Source organism: Sus scrofa, chromosome 5 (assembly GCF_054392235.1).
Source record: "Sus scrofa isolate SSC_HxYL_T2T_F1_AM1 chromosome 5, Sscrofa_HxYL_maternal_Yorkshire_Landrace_v2.0, whole genome shotgun sequence".
NCBI classification, from domain to species: domain Eukaryota; kingdom Metazoa; phylum Chordata; class Mammalia; order Artiodactyla; family Suidae; genus Sus; species Sus scrofa.
Window position 1 is genome coordinate 65,438,120 of NC_139387.1, and position 21,518 is coordinate 65,459,637.

General features: G+C 45.6%; 1 protein-coding gene and 2 long non-coding RNA genes across 5 annotated transcripts in view; 2 read left to right on the forward strand and 1 right to left on the reverse strand.

Moving 5' to 3' along the window:
* The window catches only part of LOC146403400 (uncharacterized), a 1,275,680-nt gene that overhangs the window by 189,065 nt on the left and 1,065,097 nt on the right, over window positions 1–21,518 (reverse strand). The window lies entirely within an intron of this gene.
* Window positions 1–21,518, forward strand: part of GRIN2B (glutamate ionotropic receptor NMDA type subunit 2B) — a 447,773-nt gene that overhangs the window by 149,015 nt on the left and 277,240 nt on the right. The window lies entirely within an intron of this gene.
* On the forward strand, window positions 4,545–14,367 carry LOC146403401 (uncharacterized). The gene is made up of 2 exons (XR_014803832.1): window positions 4,545–5,271; window positions 5,796–14,367. It is a non-coding gene; the product is annotated as an uncharacterized LOC146403401 (long non-coding RNA).

A 21,518-nucleotide genomic window follows, 5' to 3' on the forward strand; every position in this document is an offset into this window, starting at 1 on the left:
CCTGGGGTTGTCCTTCCAATCCAAAGTCACCCTCTCAGATTTCCCTTTTTCTCTCCCCTCAAATAAAACTCCTGCTTCTTTTCCTTTTATTCCCTTTCATTTCCTACTTGTTATAGTCCTGATTGCAAGTGTAGTTAATTGTGATCGTTTGTATTAGCTCTGTGTCCTGCTAGACGCTGAGCCTCCTTAGGGCAGGGACCATGTCTTTTTCATCTTTGTATCTGCAGAACCTAACGTATAGCTTGGCACATAGTGAGCCTTTGATACATACTTAATTAAATATATGGGTAGATGAATCATTTCAGTTCAGTAGATGTCAATAGTCATTAAAAGTATTTTAAACCCATGTAAAAATGTATGATAGGCTTAATCTCTGGTTAGTTATTGACAAGCACATTCCTTCTATCTCTCTAGGCTGCTGTCCCCATCACCCTTCCCTCCTTCGTATCTGTCAGATACCAGCAGTCAACAACTTGGCACTCACATCCACTTTATTTCCAGTACACCTCGATGGCAAGAGGGCAGTCTCAAGTGAGGGGTGCATTCTGAGGCAGCAGAGCAAAGCTTTTATCATGCAGAGCAGATAGGTGCCCGTGATAATCTTGACTTCATGAGCCCTCTTTCGAAGGAGGACGCAGAAAGAAATAAACAGTTTTTAAAAAGTTTCAAAAGATAAACATAGGCAATTCATGTGACATGCTAATCAGTAAGGTAGCACCACCTAAATTTAATCAATGCACGTACGTTTCCAAAGGTGGCAACAGTAGATTTTGAAATTGTCTTTAGCACACAACCTCTTTCTCATTGATTTTTTTCATCCATTCAAAAAGTTATTGCATACGTATCACCTGGGCGTCAGGAACTGTTTGAGGTCTTGGAGATGTAGTCCGTAAGAGAGGCTTGTCCTCAGGGCGCATTGACGGATGATAAGCAAACATATAAGTTAAGCAACATCATTTTAGGCAGTGGTCAGTGTCTTAATGAAACTAGCAGGAAGGGCTGTTGCGGGCGACTTTAGGGTGGTCAGGGAAGGTCTCAGAGGAGGTGGCCCTTGAGATTTGTGTGAGGAGAAGGATCAAGAAGCATGAAGATCGGAGGAGCAGTGTTTTGGCAGAGAGAACAGTGGATGTGAAAGCCTCCAAGGGGGTATGTTTTTTGTTGTTTGTTAGATGAGTGGCAGGAAGTCAGTAGAGCTGGAGAGGGAGGGGCAGTGGTAACAGTTGAGGTTGAAGGAGACCATGGAGGGCCTGAGAGTACTGACACAAAGTTGGATGTTTTTCTTTTTCTTTTTTCAAGATATGCATTTAGATCAACTATTATTACCTTTTTATTTTCAGGCATATACTGAAAGATCCTTTTCTCTTAGGAACCACAAGTCCATTTTGATATGCTAAAAATTTACTCTAGCTCTTTAGAAATTAATATAATTTCTGATCAATGAATAAAGAGAAAAAATACAATGTCACTTAAGCTAGTTAATGTGATTTTTTTCAAAATTATAGTTGATTTGCAGTGTTGTGCCAGTTTCTGCTGTACAGCATAGTGACCCAGTCATTATATACGTTCTTTTTCTCATACTATCTTCCATCATGTTTTAATCCCAAGAGATTGGATACAGTTCTCTGTGCTATACAGTAGGACCTCATTGCTTATCCATTCTGTTTTTAAAATTAATTAATTAATTAATTAATTTGTCTTTTGTATTTTTAGGGCCGCTCCCGCGGCATATGGAGATTCCCAGGCAAGGGGTCTAATCAGAGCCATTGCCCACAGCATATGCCAGAGCCACAGCAACGCCAGATCCCAGCTGCATCTGCAACCTATACCACAACTCACGGCAACGCCAGATCCTTAACCCACTGAGCAAGGCCAGGGGTTGAACCCACAACCTCATGGTTCCTAGTCAGATTTGTTTCCAGTGCACCATGATGGGAACTCCTGCTTATCCATTCTAAATGTAATTAGTTTGCATCTCCCAACCCCAAACTCCCAGTCCATCCCTCTTCTGGATATTTTTTCATTCATTCTAAATGGGGTAAGAAGGCAATGATGTAACTTGACTTAGCATCTTTTCAGATGGATGCTGTGTAGTGTGGGGGATAGGAAGTATACCTTGGAGCCCTTCTGAGCCTTGGCTCCATCTTTCAGAAGCTGAGTGACCTCTTGCCATTTTATGTAACTCCTGTGATCTGATTTTTCTCATCTCTGTGATAGGGTTAATACTCATCAACTTCAAAGAGCTATTATGAAAGGAAATGAAATAACCTTTAAAGGACTCATTACTCTGCCAGGAAGATGCCTGGTTTTAATAAATCGCTGCTGTCATCATTTCTAGTAGTTACTGAAATACAAATTCCTCTGGCATCAGCCATCATTTTCTTTTGGTATACCTATGGATGACGCAGTTGTTTTGTTTCATTTTTTTTTTACAAAGTTTGATTACCAATTGGGGAACAAATTAGCAAAGCAATGGAGGAAGTTAGAAGCATAGTGATTGGCTTTCCTCTAAGTAGCTCCCTCTCCTTTTGAGTTTATGCGCCAGTGTCCGGTGGCCAGTTCCTGGACTTGTGTCCACATCATTGCAGCCTGATATAATTTCCCCTCTTTCCCAATGGGGCTGATGGTACCGAGAAGAGTGTTGCAGGGAATGGAGGGGCCAGGGCAAGATTTGGGGGTGAAGGGTGTGGGCATTGAGAGTGGGAGGTAGTGTAATGGCACAGCCAGTGTAGCCTGCCTTGAACTGAGGGTTCCTGGCACCCCAAGACCTCATGCATGGCCTCCTACCATGTGTCCTGGGTGCATTCTGTTGCCTTGACAACATGTTGTCTAGTGTTGAGGAGAGCTGCAGCCTCAGTCTTTCAGCATCATGTTGCCAGGACAACAGACGAGTACAGCCAGGCTTCGCCGTAGTTCCTCCCTGCTGCTGCCACCCACCCCTCCCTCCTACCCCTATTTCCACTGCCCTCTGTCTGCACTCTCGCTCCTCCTGCCTTCATGGATCCATGTCTGCACAATCCTTCGGCCCCTTCCAACGTCTTGCTTGCCTTATATTCTCTTACTGTCCCAGGGTCCTCCTTGCTCATATAAAAGCAAATTGGTAAATTCTTACAAAATAAAGACTCATGACATAATATGTTGAGAGGGTCACGGCAGTGAAGGAACTTAAAAAACATCAGTAAAAAGGGAAAGGAGCTTGATATTGATAGACGTTTTGTCGTTTAGTGGTACAGTGTTTGGAAGTGGTTCTTAAACTGACTGAAATGTAGAAGCAACAGAGGAATTTTAAAATTGTATTATTCTTTGAAAATATAGATTTTCTGATCCCCCACCCAAGGATTCTGATTTAATAGGTTCAGAGTAAAGCCCCACTAATTGTTATTTTCACAAACTTCCCCCAAGGGATTCTGAGACCCAGGCAGGTTTGGGAACCACTGGTGAGGAGAACGTGACATATTTTTAGGTTATAAAGTTTTGTGATGGGTCAGGCTCTAGGTCTGTTACAGTCCCCAGTGCATTGTGCTCATGTGGCTTCTTAATAACATTGAAGAAGGAGAAAGAGGAGTTGGAGAAAGAAGAGAAGAAGCTAAAGGAGGTGAGGAGGAGCAGAAAGGATGATGGAAGGGAGGGAGCAATGCAGAAATGACGAGGAGCCGTGGAATTGGGGGAGGGGACCGCCATCAGATGTCAGGCTCCTAGACCCTGGTCCCTGACTTTCAGCTGGTGTGCAGGCTGCTGTGTCCTGGTGTAGAACTGATTAACATGCTCTGTTGGTCGTGTTCTGAATTCTGGATTTTCCCTGGTTACTGAGAGGCTGGGGTGGACTAGCTCTGGGGTTTCAGAGGCCAGCTTTATTCTGTCACTGCCTTTATTTATTTATTTATTTATTTTTTTTTTTTAAATCTTTTTTTTTTGTTGTTGTTGTTGTTGCTATTTCTTGGGCTGCTCCCGTGGCATATGGAGGTTCCCAGGCTAGGGGTTGAATCAGAGCTGTAGCCACCGGCCTACGCCAGAGCCACAGCAGCGCGGGATCCGAGCCGCATCTGCAACCTACACCACAGCTCACGGCAACGCCGGATCGTTAACCCACTGAGCAAGGGCAGGGACCGAACCCGCGACCTCATGGTTCCTAGTCGGATTCGTTAACCACTGCGCCACGACGGGAACTCCTGTCACTGCCTTTAAACCTTTAAAACAGCCAAGTGCCTCTTGAAAGTTAGGGCTACATGTTATGTGAAATGGCACTTTAACATTTAGCCAGTTCAGCCCTCAAAGGAGCCCTAAGATTTAGGTAGTAGGATTAGGGCCGCACCCATGGCACATGGAAGATCCCAGGCCAGCAGGCCAGGGGTCAAATCAGAGCCACAGCTGCCAGCCTAAGAAACAGCAGTGAGAGATCTGAGCTGAATTTGCAGCCCACACTGCAGCTCACAGCAATGCTGGGTCTTTAACCCACTGAGCGAGGCCAGGGATTGAACCCACGTCCTCCTGGGTACTAGTCAGGTTCATTACTGCTGAGCCACAACGGGGACTCCCTGTTCTCCTTTTTTTTTTTTTTTTTTTTTTTAAATAGATGAAGAAACTGAGGGTCTGAAAGGAAACTGGCTATAGACACACACTAGTAGTGGCAGTGTGGCAACGGGAACCCTGGTCTGATGACAGTAATTCCCGTGGACATTAGCTGTGGGCTGCATGAGCCCTGGATTGCTATCATGTACTTGGTCTTGCTGGGCTTAGCCTGGGGGGCCTCTTCCCACGGCGCAAAGAGAGGCCAGCTGAGCCTTTAGCAATGATTCGGCCCTCTCCCCATTGGTCTTGACTGGGACCTAAACATTCCAAAAAAGAAAACAGCTCTGAAGGAAAGAAGAGAGTGGGAGGAGTGACAAGAAGGAGAAGGGGGCAAAATTCAGAGAGGAGGACCTGAGGGTGAGTAGAACTGCCAGTCAATTCCCAGTCAGATGAGGCTGGGGACCCCACCCCTTCCAGCCCACCCATGTCCAAGTGGGCGCCCCAGAAGTGACTCCTGTATCAGAGCAAACTCTTCACTGAGAGTTTAGGGATTGGAAAGGTATTTTTTTTTTCTTTTTTTTTTTTTTCTTTCCAGCTTGTGGTGTGTCAGGAGAAGGTGAAATCGGATTCCATCTCAGCAGATGAGAGGCTGACAAAAAGGACTAATAGTTATGCTTCACTGACCTGTGTGGCTCTAGGTCTTGGAGAAGACCGTCTCCTCCTGATTCTTGATTCCTGACTAGTCTTAGGAAATCAGCTAGAACTGTCGTTACCTTGGACCAAAATCTAGGAAGGTGTCGCCTTCCCAGGGGAGGTATCCAGAGGCTACTTCAACCAGCCCCCTCCTTGGCCCCTTCTTGCTGTTCTTCTCTTCTCTCCTTTCTTTCCTCCTTTCTTCCTTCCCTTCTTCCTCCCTCCCTCTCCCTCTCTCCTTCCTTCCTTTCTTAGAGCTGTACCTATGGCATATAAAAGTTCCCAGGCTAGGGATTGAATCAGAGCTATAGCTTCCGGCCTACGCCACAGCCACAGCAATGTGGGATCCAAGCTGCATCTGTGACCTACTCTACAGCTCACAGCAACGCCAGATCCTTAACTCACTGATCAGGCCCAGGGCTGGAACCCGCATCCTCATGGGTACTTGTTGGGTTTGTAACCCACTGAGGCACAGTGGGAATGCCTCTCCCTCTCTTTCTGCTTGGCCATCACCACCTCTGCTCCTTGTTGGTTTCCCTGATTATCAGAGGCCTGGGTGTGTGGATACCTCCCCTGGGAAGGCAACCCCTTCCTAGATTTTGGTCCAATCATGTATGTACAGGAGCAACATTTTGGCATTGTGGAAGGTGTTGAGGGACAGATAGCTGGGTGGGCTTGAGCAGCCCACAGGAGAGGCACGTCAATCTCGCATTGTGCTAGCCCTTCCCCAGGGGAAGAGCCCATTTGCCTCCCTCATCCCGAGATGGGGGTAGCACCCAGCACACAAGGCGCACTTAGTGCGTATTGATTGGTAATGAAAGAGCCTTTGAAATCAGATGGGAACAGTCCATATGCTCTTGGAAAGGGGCCTACATCGCAAGGTGGGATGGATGAGCGAGATGTGTTTCTGCAAGTTCTTTTCATCTCTAACATCTGTGATCCTGTGAATAATTCTCTTCCCCTTGGCCCAGGTTGGCTGCTTGCCTGGCGTCTCTGTCAGAGCCCTGCCCCCACAGCCCCTCTCCATGGAGACTGCAGAGGGTCTCCTACCCTGGATGGAGGGTTCTGAAAGGCAGAGCTGATACTGAAAGAGGGAATGGTCTGTGTGCCAGGGTAGGAGCCCATGGATAGAGGAATTGGGGCAGGAAGTGTGAGTGTCCAATTCCTAGAGCCAGGAGAAGAGCTGCAGCTAAAGTTGCGGATAGCAGCCATGCTGCTTGTACTCCTTCGGGCCTCAGAAGTGCTTCTCAGGCCGGGAAGGGGCCCAGGCTGAGCAGCACAACCCCAAGACTACTAGGTAGGGCACAGAGAAAGGGTGGTGGCCAGAGTCTCCATCCCTATCCTGTTTGCCTGCCCTATGATTTCCCCAGAAACATATGGCCTGTTGGCATGAGAAGACTCTATGAGACTAGGGTACTTGGCCTCTGACCTCTGTTGCTCTCTGAGACTAAGGGGGTGGCTAATTTCCCAAGGCAAGTAATGGGGCCTTTTGGATTCTGGAAGTTCCCCCCTCAGTCTCTGAAGTTTCTGTGCCCAAGGAGAAGTCCGTCTGCTCAGTGGAAGGTAGGAGGTGATAACACCTTGAAGAGTCATCGATGGTTCCTCTTGGAGACCAGTTTCGTGATTCTGATGCAGACCAGCCTGCTCAGCAGAGGAAGGGCTGGGACACCGTTGGGTGTGCTTGCTCTGGGGTTGGCACACAGCCTCTTCCCTTGGCCTTTTCTGCTCTTGTGCTCTTTGATCCTGTAGCGAGGCTCCCCCATCATGACAGCAGGGGCTTCTGATGCTTCTGCCAGATGCAAGTACCTGGAGCTGGTTTCCTGTCTGCTGGAAGGTAGCAGTAGGCCTTGAATAGGGTTCTTTTGTCTGTTTCTGGGACTTTCAAGTAGCAACTGGGGCCACCATCATCCTGACCTCGTTGGTTAGCCCTGGAAAAATTATGCAATTGGGAAATAATGCTTTTTTTTCTTTGCCTTTTCTAGGGCTGCTCCCACAGCATATGGAGGTTCCCAGGCTAGGGGTCTAATCAGAGCTGTAGACGCCAGCCTATGCCAGAGCCACAGCAACGTGGGATCCGAGCCGTGTCTGTGACCTACACCACAGCTCACGGCAACACCAGATCCTTGACCCACTGAGCAAGGCCAGGGATCGAACCCACAAACAACCTCATGGTTCCTAGTCGGATTTGTTAACCACTGTGCCACGACGGGAACTCCAGAGATAATGCATTTTTAATCTTTTTTTTTTTTAAACTCTTGATTCCCCATGCTTCTCTATCTCCTTTTGGCAGCTACTATCTTGTTTAACTATCAGTGTCCTTTTTCTGCCTCTTGGCTGCCTATAGGACCTTCCCCCGCTGCCCCCAGCTCCCTGCCTTGCCCACTGAAGGAGCTGCCCCAAGAAGCACTGTGATCCTGGGTGTGTCCTGGGGTGTCCCCCATGGCGCCCACCCCCGCATATGTCCTCCTTTGAGGCCTCTGTTTCATTTCAATCTGGGAGACAATCTGTACAACTCAGTCCTTTCCAGGCTTTAAACAGACAAAAGCAGCTCATGTGTGACCTGAGCTTTCTATGGGCACTTATATTTCAACTCAGAGGAAGCACTTGGGACGAGTGGAATTTCAGATACCAGGTTGGGCCGTTAAGGGAAACACATATTTAAAACAGAAAGTCCTCTCCTGACTCGCACAAGTCATGCCGTTCATAGGGAGGCTTGTCCTTGCAGGCCTCAGCCTGGGCCCTGCCAGAGACCTTGCTGCAAAGAGAATGTAAAGGCGAGCCGCTGGGGAAGGGTGGGCAGAGCACACAACCCACTCTGGAGCCTCTGGTTGCTCCTTCTGGGAAGGGAGAGAGTCCAGCAGAAGCAGGAAGCCCAGGTTCATCAGCGAACTCCAGTTCTAGACCGTTTTAGTTTCTCACACGATAGAGGAGGCTCAAACCCTATGCTTTGTGCTAAGAACTCTTCACAGCCTCCTCCTGGCCAGGGCCCAACTCCTCACCTGTCTGTCTCTGGGTCCTTCTCGGTTTCTCGCTCTTTTAGACCTGATTTCTCCTTCTCTCTGTCCTCCTTTCTCTCGTCTCTCTTCTCCCTTCGCCCCTGTCATCTCAGTTCCCATGTGTTTCTCTGTCCCTCTCCCCCCTCGTCCCCCACTGTGACCCACTCTTCCACGTGACTTACCTTCTCTGTGATGCATGCAGCCACCTTCATGCTTCATCTTGTCAGCGTCCAGGTTCCTCGGTGGCCTACCTTCGGACCTGGCATAGTTCAGAGTCCCCAGGTGGTCTGCTTGTGGCTTCTGGAGCTGTCCCACAGGACTTTCAGAGTCTGTGGCAATAGTGATTTGGTTAGAACTTGGCATTTAATGAGGCCAACCAAAGATATCTGTCCTGTCTCTATAAGACCCACTAACTCTCCTCTGAGTCACGGCCAAGGGAACCTCCAGCCGCCTCCTTTCACGTCCAAAACCTTGACCACACTGGGGGTGTGGCTGAAGGGCTGTGGCTGGACCAATGCTAACTTACCGATAAGGGACATCAGTGATAATAATATCTATGTTTATTTTTTAATGAACTTTTTATTTTGAAATCATTGTCAATTCACATTTTATATTTTTAAAGGTGTAATAAAATTTTGAGCTCAATAGCATAGACAGAATTTAGGCCCAGACAGGCCTGGACTCAGATTCTGGCTCTCTTGTGACCTCAGCCTGATTACTTGACTTTTCTGTGCCTCAGTTTCCTGAGGTATGAATCGAGGAGGATGATGACAATGGCACGTATTTGGCCTCCCTCAGCCTCCTCTATCCGCACTCCTTTCTTTTCTTTTTTTTTTTTTGCCTTTTCTAGGGCTGCTCCTGCAGCATATGGAGGTTCCCAGGCTAGGGGTCGGAGCTGGAGCTCCAGCCTACTCCAGAGCCACAGCAACACGGAATCCGAGCTGCGTCTGCGACCTACACTGCAGCTCACAGCAACACCAGATCCTTAACCCACTGATCAAGGCCAGGGATCGAACCTACAACGTCATGGTTCCTAGTCAGATTCGTTAACCACTGTGCCAAGACGGGAACTCCCCACACTCCTTTCCCTGCCTCTTCTGTCACTGGGTCTCCTGTTACAGTTTTCCTCCTTCATTGCCCTTTTGTTTTTACCAGTGTCTCTAGAAATTCCACCCCTCTCTATTCGTCTCTTCTCCTCGTTTTGTACTTCTCTTTCTATTTTCCTGACTCTTAGCCTCATCCTCACTCTCTTGCCTTTTCTTCCATCAACCTCTCATTGAATTTTCACTGCCTTCCCAAGGCACGTGTCCTGATCCATTTTCCCCGTCATTCACTGCTCCTGGGCCCTTTGTGGCTTCCGGAAGACTGTGCAGCCCTTAATTATGTATAAGTATGAGAGAATAATTACAGAACTGATTTAATTACCTTTTTCACATGGATTCTGGGCTAGATGATGGTAGAGTTGGAGCAGATCAGCAGGCATACTTGCTGTGAGGGGAAAGGACGGGTTTGAGTGAGTTTGAGGTGGGGCTGCAGCTATAGAGTCTATAGCAGATTTTTTTTTTTTTTTTTTTTTTTGGTCTTTTTGCCATTTCTTGAGCTGCTCCCATGGCATATGGAGGTTTCCAAGCTAGGAGTTGAATCGGAGCTGTAGCCGCTGGCCTACGCCAGAGCCATAGCAAGGCGGGATCCAAGCTGCATCTGCAACCTACATCACAGCTCACGGCAATGCTGGATCCTTAACTCTCTGAGCAAGGCCGGGGATCAAACCCGCAACCTCATGGTTCCTGGTGGGATTCGTTAACCACTGAGCCATGAAGGGAACTCCTCTATAGCACAGTTAATCACTTTTGTCAAAGAAGTGGGAAAAACCACAACAGGCAATTATACCCAGCTAGGACTGTGTAAAATGTGAGATCCGTGTCGCCAGTATCTCAATTGAGGGGAGAGGAATTGGGGCTAATTTTTCACATTGCTTTGGATCATAGAGGTCATAGCATGGAGGAGGGAACATTACTGCTGATTTCTGAGGGAGACTTTATCCTCCGTCTAGCTTTCCCACGGGGTGGAGTGGAAATATTCACTTCATGGTAGTTGGGGTTACAGGCGAAAGCCTAGTCTGAGCTACGAGGTCAGGAAACCTGATTCTCAGCCTTGTTTTCCAACCAACCATACCTGTTTGATTGGTCAAGTCTCTTTATGTCTCTTAATTTACTTTTTTGGGAGGATTTATAACATGTAGAATGTTTCACTAAAGGATACGATGGCGCAGAAATCAGATGAGGACAATCAGATTGGATAAAATGAGATTTTGGAGGCCCTCACAAAAAGTTTGCCATAATGAGCTACAAAAGCCAGGCAGATAACCCATTCCTGAAGTTTCTGATATGATGTCTAAGAGAGGATGTCAACTAAAGGAGAAGTGAGCCATTGAATAGGTGAGGGGGAAGCCACAGGAAAGACCCAGGACTCAGTAGAAGTAGACAAAAGTAAACAAAGGAAATTCAGGACAGTGCAAAATGGGAAAGCGTGTTGTCAGATGACCAGTTTTCAGATGCGTCCTCTCTGACAGACGTGCGTGAGGTTGGAATGCAGGGGGTTACGAAGAGAAGGTTGCCGCTCTCTTCATGCAGTGGAGAAGGGAGAGAGAACGCCCAAAAAGGGGTTCCTGTCCTCGTCCTCGCCCTTCCACAGATGCCTGGACAGACGTGCCATCTCGCTGTCCTGTGTCAAAGACCACTTGGCCTGGAAGGGACCTCAGAGACTGGTGCAGTGTCCTAATGTCATAGTGGAGGACACTGAAGCCAAGAAAGATGAAGTGATTTGCCTGAGGCCACCCTCAGTTCTCTCCTGGAGGTGGCCTATTTTTCTAGATTACCAGGTCAGTCTCTGGTAGGACTTTTACCTCAGCAAAACATCAGTCCTGCCTACTAGTTCACAATCTGCCAGATAATGTCAAATAATGAATTGCAGTCTCTCCTCTCTCCTGACTAGAGGTGAAGGACAGGGGCAAATTGAAATTAGGATGGGGAGGGTGATTGTTTTTTGTTTTGTTTTGTTTTACCACTGCTTTTTTTGCACTAAATGTGTTCTGAGATAATTGATTACAAGTATATCAACAACTCGTTCTAAGCAGAAAATGGACAAAAATTGCATAATGTTATTGGAGACAAATATGTTGGTTACACGCATACACAAACACACACACAGGCATATGTTCAATCATTAAGCCCTTAAAAAGACACAAACATAGTCTCCAACCAAAGAAAAATATTTATTTGTTTATTTATTTATTTTTGCTTTTTTAGGGCCATATCCATGGCATAGGGAGGTTCCCAGGCTCGGGGTCAAACTGGAGCTGTAGCTGCTGACCTAAACTACAGCCACAGCCATGCAGGATCTGAGCCATGTCTGAGACCTACACCACAGCTCACAGCAACACCAGAACCCTGACCTGTGAGCAAGGCCAGGGATCGAACCCACATCCTCATGGAAACTAGTTGGATTCATTTCTGCTGCATCACAATGGGAATTATGTAAATTACATTTTAAAAGTTAATTTGTTTAACAGGATCTCCTAAGCATCAATAAACTCATGTAAACTATAAAAAAAAGTATATTAACAAATTGTCAAATATTGATAAAGCAAATATGATTGAGTAAATTTTTGGACTATTTATGGTGAAAGACCTATATATTGGGGATTTTGTGAATTTATGGTAATCACAGGTGGACAGATGGAAGGTAAATTTGGAAAAAGTAAATTCTATCTGGTTGAGACTCTTCAATGATCAAAGAAGCTGGTCTCCTCCAACTCTTTATCTGTTACAGATAGGTCTTCCCTTTTCTCCAAAAATGGTGCCCTGAGATTACCCCTCTCACTTTTCATTTTGAAGCATTTCTCTCACTGAGATAATTAGGAAAGAATCAGTTACGCCTGAAAATTGGTCTGCAACTGGGGGTTCATACTAGAAGAGTTTCCAGAAAGAAAGAGGGAATGCAGGAGAGAGATCAGAAAGAAACTTCTCAGCATATATGGTTGGAAATAGAAAATACAACCAAATCTTACATTTTATGACGTTTAAAGCTTTTCTAAGAGAATTTATGTACTTTGTCTTAATTTGATAACGACAATTGCGCGAGACGGGAAATACAGCCTTAGTAGATGGTCTCTCTGAAGTATGAAGGTCACTGTAACCAGCATCCCCATTCTCCAGATAAGGAAATGAACTTTCCGTGAAGTTAAATCGTATTTCCAACACTGAGGAAATATAGGCTCTAGGACTAGAATCTAGGTTTTCTGGCCCCTAATCTAGTGCCTATGAGAAAAGAGAACCAGGTAAACCACACTGAAGTGTGAGGAGCGATGCGAGTGACCTGTGGTCTCAGTCAGTACACGGAGTGCAGAGGGTGTGGCCGAAGGAATTCTTGGTCGACCTTGGCTGATGAGGGTTTTTTTTTTTTTTTGCATCTGTTCAAGTTTTATTGAAGTACGGTTGATTTACAATGTTGTGATAGTTTCTGCTATACAACGAAGTGATTCAGTTATACATATACACACATCCATTCTTTTTTAGATTCTGTTTCCCACGTAGACCATCACAGACTGCTGGATAGAGTTCCCTGTGCTGTACAGCTGGTCCCCGATGGGCAAGGATGAGATCAAAGTTAAATGAGGAGCTCAGATGGGACAGGAGATGAACAAGACCTTACTTACTTAGAGGGGAAAAAAGGAAGCTGTGGGTACATGAAGTCTATGTGGCAGTGTCGGTAAGGTTGGGCCGTATCTAGGCTGGGGACTTCATGGCTAAAGGCCCACACAAAGGAATTTTAAAATAAGGATAAGGATTAAACCTCAGTGTTAGTTTATAAACGACAACAACGTTCAAGCAAAAGATGACAAAGCCAAGTGTAGAGCCTCTCACTTGATCTGTATGCTCTTGGCTGGGGGAAAAAAGCCACTAGTAAAACTTTTGACCAGGGTACACTTAAACCTGTTCTGAACAAAGCTCAGAATGGGCTGGGACATTTTCCCTTCATTAACACTTCATTAAGCTTTGTCAGATAGAAGCCTCCTAGCCAGATCCTGGCAAGGGACTCTTACTGAGGTGATAATGAGGAGAAAATGTACTAGGTTTCTGGCCTACTCCAGAGTTGTTGAATGTAGACTGAAATATATTTTGATAACATTGGCTTTAAGATGGATATTAAATACCCTTTTACACTGGGCAGTGTACACAGAATACACAGACACAAGCAGAAAGAGAGAAGCCCGCCAATGTAACATGACGAATCTCAGAGGGATGTTGTGATTTGTTGCAAAGGAATGATGAAAATCTGATTCGTATTGGACTTAGAAAATGATAGGATCTTGATAGATCTGCACTGTGCGCCTACTATTTAGAAACTGCCTCTTTCAAAACCAGACATAATCATCTTGTGTGACTCTTGGGACATTGGTGCTTCTAGCCCTGATCGATGTCTTCTGGCTGATTAATATTTATCAGCTACCGGGTGTTCTCAGAATTAAATAATGCCCACTTTCTAGTAGTTTTCCTCGTGTTCCTAAAAGTCCTGTTACACTGCCTTGAGATACTGTGAAAGCCTGAAAATGCAGACATTTTAAAGAGAAAAAAATGTATATTTAATCTTTACTTTGAGGAACCTTTCGATTTGATCATCCTTGAAAAATTGGAAAAATGAAGGAACTGAATCAAATGCACATGGCTGCTAGAAGGATTTCATGTGGACACAGGTGGCTGGAAGATTATAGTAATCAGCAATCTGATGTCAACCAAAATTTGGAAGTGTGTGTGTGGTGTGTGTGTCTGTGTTCTGGAGAATATAACAAATGGTGAAATGGTGTTTTCAAGGTGTTTTTCCTTGGCCCGATGTTGATCCTGTGGTTGGTTGGTTTGTTTGTTTTTAGGGTCGCACCCAGAACCATATGGAAGTTCCCAGGTTAGGGGTTGAGTTAGAGCTGTAGCCACTGGCCTACACCACAGCCACAGCAACGTGGGATCCTTAACCCACTGAGCAAGACCAGAGATCAAACCCACATCCTCAAGGATACTAGTCTGGTTCGTTACCACTGCGCCACCATGGGAACACCTATGGTTTTGTTTTTTTTTTTAAAGCAGTAAAGCAAGTTTCCTAAAAAATGAAAAATAAATCACCTCAGCATTCCTACAAGCAACTAATCAGAAGAGGGGTTGGAAACAGGAGATTAACATTTATGGAATCCTTGTTATGTGTAAGAACTTTATGTGTGTCATCTCATTATAAGTATCTTAATTATTTTTGCTGGTGAAAACCCATCACTTCCCTACACCTCACTCTCACTCTATTTTCATAATGAACTGTAGAAGATAGCTTTCTTTTCGGATCTGTTTTCATAAGAAATGTCAACATTTTGATAATTTCATTGAATTATCTTATTATTAGCTTCTTGGAAAGTGGCCTAGGATTAATTTATTCATTCAGTAAATATTAAACCTGGTACAAGTCATGGAGAAAACAATAGCGAGGTTGGAGAAATAGATGGACATTAATAGGATTTTAATTACGAGTAACAGGCAGCATGCCTCGCTAAAGGAGAAAATGGCCCAGAAATTAGATAAAGAAGACCGAATGTGAGAAACTAAGATCTGGGAGGCCAGCATGAAAAGTTTGCAGCTGTGAACTACAAAAGCCTGGCATGGCTGCATTGACTGGTTTGAAGGCTTTGCCTCACAGGGCTCAGAAAAAGGATGCCTGTCAAAAATGCTGATACAGATGTTGGCACTTGGTAGGTGGTTACCCACCGATGTTAGATGAATATAAAAAATAGAAAGAAAGAAATTAAAACAAAAATCCCAAATATAGCACAGTGAAAAACCCTATGTCATTGAATTCTCTAGATACCCGAATGGGGAGTGTTTTGTTGGAGAATGGGTTTATAGTGCTCCCACAAGTCCTTGACCATTGCAGTGGCAGCCCTTGGCTTTGCAGTGGCAGCCCTTGACCATTGCAGCGGCAGGCTCTCCCCTGAGCCTCATATCTGCTGGCATCGCCCCAGTCTCTGTGAAGACATTCATGCTTCCTGACACACAGCCTCTGCTCCCCGCTGCTCAGAGGAGAGGTTTCCTGGTTTCCTGATTTGCAGACTAATTATTTTATAATCATGATGGCAGTGGTGGTATGATACAGCACGATGAGTCTTTTTTTTTCCCAATTAATATTTTGTAAACCCTATTCCTGATTTTTTTTTTTTTAAAGAAAGGACTTGGATACTAGGAGCAAAACAAAACTAGGAAATAGATGATCTTAGAATAAAGGCGATTCCTTTACATTGAATACATTTAGCTGTATCAACAACCACTGCATTGTTCTTATTTTTCTCATTTCGGCGGGCACCAGTGATGACTTTATCATGGGCTGTCATTGATCCATGGACTGGTGTTTGGGAAGCACTGGTGTAGATAGCATTGCTAGAGGCAGTGTTACCAAGGAAATTACTTGGAAGAGCTGTGGGTCCAGATGCGTCCCCTGGACTGTTGGTCTGGAGCCTGGCGGGGACGGGGGAAGGGGGGCACTTTGCTCACATCCTATTTCTCCGACAGAAAGTATGTGGCATGGAGCTCCTCCGGTATATCATAATCTCCTTCAGTGACTGACTGATGAGGCTCGGGGTCTGGGGGCGTGATCGATGTATTTTGTCTCCACTTGAGCAAGCCTTTTATTTCTGTCCTGTGTGACATATCCATCAATAATCAGAGAAAATAAGACCCAGGCACGACGTTCTGGTGGGAAGTTTATTTCACAACTATGGTATCGAGGAGAAGGGGCTTTTACCTGAGAGTTCCTCATCCTGGATTAGAGTTCTGGCTCTGTCCTGACTAGCTGTGTGACTTCAGGCAACTCGCTTTATTTAACGGTCTTGGTTTCCTCATCCATAAGATGGGAGTTGAATCCCCTGGGGCCCAACAAGTGTGCCCCAAAAACCCAACAGTCACTTTGCATTTACCCATGACTAGGCTGTTTGGGCTACGAAAAATGATATGTTTCTTTGCTTTGAGTGACCACTGTACCAGCTCGTGGATGTAGGATTACCTCATGCTGCTCCAATACCTATTCATAAATGGAAGACAACCATGATTACTTAATAAACACATGGTTATAGGGCGTTATGTCATACCGGTAGTGAAGAATATTTTCTTTTCCTTCTTGCTTCTGGTCCCTGGAGAATCAAGCTGAAGAAGTCATTCATACACTTACTTTTTAGAAATGTTTAAAAAAAAAGTGACAAGACAAAAAATTCAAGGCTCAGAGAGGAAAGGAAAAAACCCCCAGAAGATGCAGCACATCGAAGATAAAAATCAGTCATGTAGTATTATTTTAAAAACTAAAGCAACAAAGAACTACACAGTGATTTGAGGCATATAAAAGATAGAAAGTGATCTAACTTGAAAAGCTTCTTTGTCGAGTGCTTTCTATTTTATTTTATCCCATCTGATTATATTATTTAGTTGTATTATATTATTTAACATATTGCCTTAAAGATATCATCTTGGTTTCGCTATAATCCTGTGAGGTAGATATTATTATCCCCATCTTATCTAGGAGAATACTGAGGCCAAGAGATACGAAGTGTTTGTCTAGGTGACAGGTGCAGCCAAGATTTAAACTGAGCATTTTTGGCTCCAAATCGCAAATCGCAAGATTCCCCCCGACACACACACACACTGATGCATTCGTTCATTGTCAATTCCTAATGCAGAGGAAGTGTCCAGGGCACTTTTCTCAGCCCTGGAGTCTCTACTTATCTCATTTTGCTATTTTTCTTTTTTTTCCTTTCCAGTGAGATGACCTTGAGTTCCTTTCCAGCTGCATGTTTCTAGAATGGCTGGATTCTTATGGAATGAACGGGTTCCAGAGGGAGCCAAGCTGGCCGTGGTGATATGGAGGGGTGCAGCGGGCCAGAACGGAGAGGCACAGAATGAAATAGAGCAGTGCGTCACGCACGGTGGCAGCATGCATAATGTCCTCCTAGAGGTGGTGAGAACACGCCTCGCCATTTGAGTTATGAGTGGTTTGGTCCTTCATTACCGGATAAATGCCTTCCTCCAGTTAGGTTGGGGAAACTGTTACATTATATTCTGAAAGAGTCAAGTATAAAAATATTCCACAATTCCTATATAAATACACACGTATGCAGATTTTCTCTTATGGAGATATTTTATGTTCATTGAATGAGCTATACTGGTCCATTCAATAAAATCAAAGCTTTGACCTGATGGTTACTCACTAAAGAAAGTGCATTTTCAATAGCTAATTGATGCTGCTGGGTGGCTTTCATACGCACGTTATTCTTGGTTCTTCAGCTTTTCTTGTGCCTGCCCTTGTTTCTCCCAGGACTGTGGACAACAGTGGCATAAATCTGAGGCGTGTAGTCACAAGACCTTTGTCTGACACCTGGGTCTTCCACTTGGCTCTGCCTCTTGCCAGCTGCTTGACCTTGGACAGATGATGGAACCTCTCTGAGCCAAAGTTTCTCTGTCGATAAAATCACAATGTATGATGTAATGATTAAAATGAGATACATCAAAGTGCTTTGTTAAGCTGTAAGCACTATATAAACTTTAGGGGTAATTATCACTCTGCTTAGAAAGAATTGGAAAGAATGCAGGGAATTTTTTGTTTGTTTGCTTTTTAGGGCCTCACCTGCGGTGTATGGAAGTTCCCAGGCTAGGGGTCGAATCAGAGCTGCAGCTGCTGGCCTACACCACAGCCATAGCAATGCGGGATCCAAGCCATGTCTGCGACCTACACCACAGCTCAGGGCAACGCCAGATCCCAGACCCACTGAGCGAAGCCAGGGATCAAACCTGCATCCTTATGGATACTAGTCGAATTGTTTCTGCTGTGACACAACGGGAACTCCAGAACTCGGGGATTTTTACCACACCAATTGTATGTGTGGTTGCCTTTCACCACTTTCAGACTTCCAGCATCCAGAATAGGTTCTAGCCCAAACCCTTCCTCTGGGTAAATAAATCATGGTACAGTGTCTCCTGGGCCCCGTCGCCCTCACTCTGTCACTTCCTTGCCCCTTCCCAAACGCTCTCCCTTCTTTCGTGGCTGTCCATGTACGTTACGCCGGATCATTAATTGTAAATCACGGGAAATCAGCCTGCCAATCTACTCTAGAAACCACTGGATTCTTTGCTGTTTCTCTTAGATTCACTTACCTTTTTTTAAAAAAAGCACATGTGGGCTTCACAGTGCCAGGGCTGGCCTCATCACAAAGTGCCATCAGCATGTTATATTCAGAGTCCTTGGTGGCACCTTGTTGGCCGTGTGTTGGCAGAGTGGATGGGTGAATGGGCTGACACAAAGGTGGCTCGGGCATTGGGGGGCTTGCTCAATGACCGCAGATCTGGTAAGCTCCCCAGAGCACTGCTTCTGGGTGAATCAGGTTGTCAATGAAGGTGAGCACGTGCGTGCTGGCAGGTCTGGGATAAGTTCGAAGGGGGGAGGCGGATTTTCTGCCCTCTTGCATCATCAGGGTGCCAAGAGCAAGCTGCCAGTTCCCTCTTTACGATGCCCCTGAAGAATACTCATCTCTCAGGCCAAACATTTGGCTTCTGCAGTGGCTCCTCCTCCCCACGTCCTGCCTATTAAACAGCTTTGAGGCCATGTTAGAAATTCTCCCGTGTCACACCTGATCATCAGTGACTGCTGGTAAAATGAGTGCTTTGACCCTGTTAATCCTTGAAGAGGTGACAGGAGAGGGAAAAGTAAGGGGGAGAAGAGGCAGACAGCCCGACAGGAGGTGGAGGCCAGAAGGTTGGCACTGTCGTCGCAAGAGGCCGTGTAAGCACTGTGACGAAACAAGGCCTGGATAAGTCAGTTGTTTTTCAAATGCAGGTTAATTCTGCTGTGGACCAGAGAGAGAACTAGGAAGGTCAGGTGGGAAGAATGAGAAACTGGCCAGAAAACCTGTGCCAGAGTCTTTACAGTCTGGGGGCTGGGGTGCTCCAGGCATGGACGTTTCTCTGGATCAGATGAACTCAGACTAGGAATTTTTTCCCTCAGAGAATGAGGCATCCAGGCGAATAGCATCAGCCTGCAGGGTGGGAAGTGGAACACTTTGGGTCATGTCTGGCTGTGTTCCCGGCTTTGGCCTAAGTGGGATTTTAAGTAGCGAGTTTGTTAAACACTGATTCTTTTTCTCTCTCCTTTTCCCCGTTTGCCATTTATCTCATTCTTTCCTACTCTCGCCCCTCTGATATGCAGCCTTTTTCTAGTTTAATTTTTATAAAAATGGATGTTTTCACAGTTTCTCTTGTACCTCCATACTAAATCTTTAAATCCCTTGGTAATTCATGGAGATCCAGCTAGAACAAAAAGAAGAATTGCAACCAAGGAATGCATGGTATGATGTTTTCTATTAAACATAGTTATTTGTATTTATTAGAAAGGCAGTGCACTCAGGACACCAAGAGAGATGGGGTGCTGGGGGTGGATGCCTTTAGTCCCCTCACAGATTTCCATCAGCTATTCCCCCCCCGCCCCCCACCCCACCGCCTCCGCCCCTACGTAAGGTATCCCAAGTAAACACGCTAAATGCTGACACTGCTATGAAGTGCAGCCTCAGCACAGCCCCTGAAGCCCTACCTTCCAACCAGACTGCCAACCCAAGCCCCTGTGTGTGGAAACCCTGAGCTGCCGTGGAGGGTGGGGTGGTGGTCAAGTGCAGGGACTATGAAAGTCAAGATTGGGTTCTGCCCACTTCTGGCTATTTGAGCAGAGGCAGTTCCATAACCTCTTAGAACCTCAGGCTCTCATTTTAAATCAGGGCCATAATACTTTGTGGGGTGGGCAGAGAAGGAAATGCCTTATGGTCCTTGGTATACACAGACACATACAGGGACCCCTTTTCACTGTAGCCTGCACATGGTCCTCACTCCTCCTTAGAAACTTCATTCAGGAGCCCCAGCCATCCTGGGAGGGAGAAACTATTGCACAAGTGACAACATTTAGGACTGAGATGGGGAGAGGGTGAGATTGTGATTTGAGTCTGTGAAGGAGGAAGAAGATGGCACAGAAGCTACGGTTTGGGTTGGAGGGGGCGGGATGATGGAGAGGCCTGCTTTTCTTTGGTTTGGGATCTCACAATTGCCTCCCTGGGACCTCGAGGTTCCTCCTGGAGGCGAGGCCACACCAGACAGGCCGGGGCCATGCTGGGCTGTGGGATGTTTACGGAACAGGGAACTTTCTGAGAGCACAGCAGAACAAGTGGAAATTTCAGCTTCATGTGCTAAGAATAAATCTATGGGGAAAAATGATTTGATGTAAGCAGGTGAACAAAAAGGAAGGGAGGCCAGACCCAGGGAAACAACATACACCTGCTTTTATTATTCTTGTTGTCACTAAGCTCCATCAGGTTACCTGTGACATGCGCCCCTCCACCCTTGGGCATCCACTGGACGCTCTGGTCCCCCGCTCAGTCTCGGGCAGCCCATGGCCCTCACAGAGGGGAAGTGGAGATAAAAAGGCAGGTGGATGAGGCCAGAAGGGACTAGGAGAGCGACTTTCTAAACGGGAAGGAGACAACATAATATGGAAGACAAGATGCTTGAGAATTAGTCGCGAGTTAGAATAAATGCTGAACCGTAAGTGCACGATATGAGTAATTAATGTTCCAGATGGAAGAACATTTTATATCCTTACTCATATTTTCTAAAGGTTTAGAGCCACTCAGTAAACTGTTTCCTGAATTCCTGTCATCACTGGCTTGATCCCAAAGTACCACACATGGCATAACTTCATGTAGGCTTGGTTTCCAGGTGGCATTTAATCTTTTTTTTTTTCTTTTTTTTTTTTTTTTTTTGATAAAGGAACTGTTTTTTTCCCCTGAGGCCAAAATTCCTAACTAGTGTGCCTTGACTGAGTTGCAGGTGTGGCTCAGGGGTTGCTTTCCTCTGGCCTCAGGGCTGCCAGATTCCTTTCCCCTTTGGCACAAGACCACAGCCCCCTTGGGGGTCCTGGGAGGAGGCCTGAGCACAGAGGGCAGCCTGGACACTGGGGGACAGTTCAGAGGAAAAAGGTACTAGGTTAATAATGTCTATATGCCTTTGGGAGAATCTTTCTTAAGATACAGGCTAACTGCTCCAGACCCCACCCTGCCCAAATCCTAAAGGAAAGCTCTAATTCAGACCTTGTGGCTTCACTTTTTTTTTTTTTTTTGAACAAATGGTTTTTAATTTTATTTTAATTAATTTATTTTTATTTCCCCAATACATTTTTTTTTCCTACTGTACAGCATGGTGACCCAGTTAC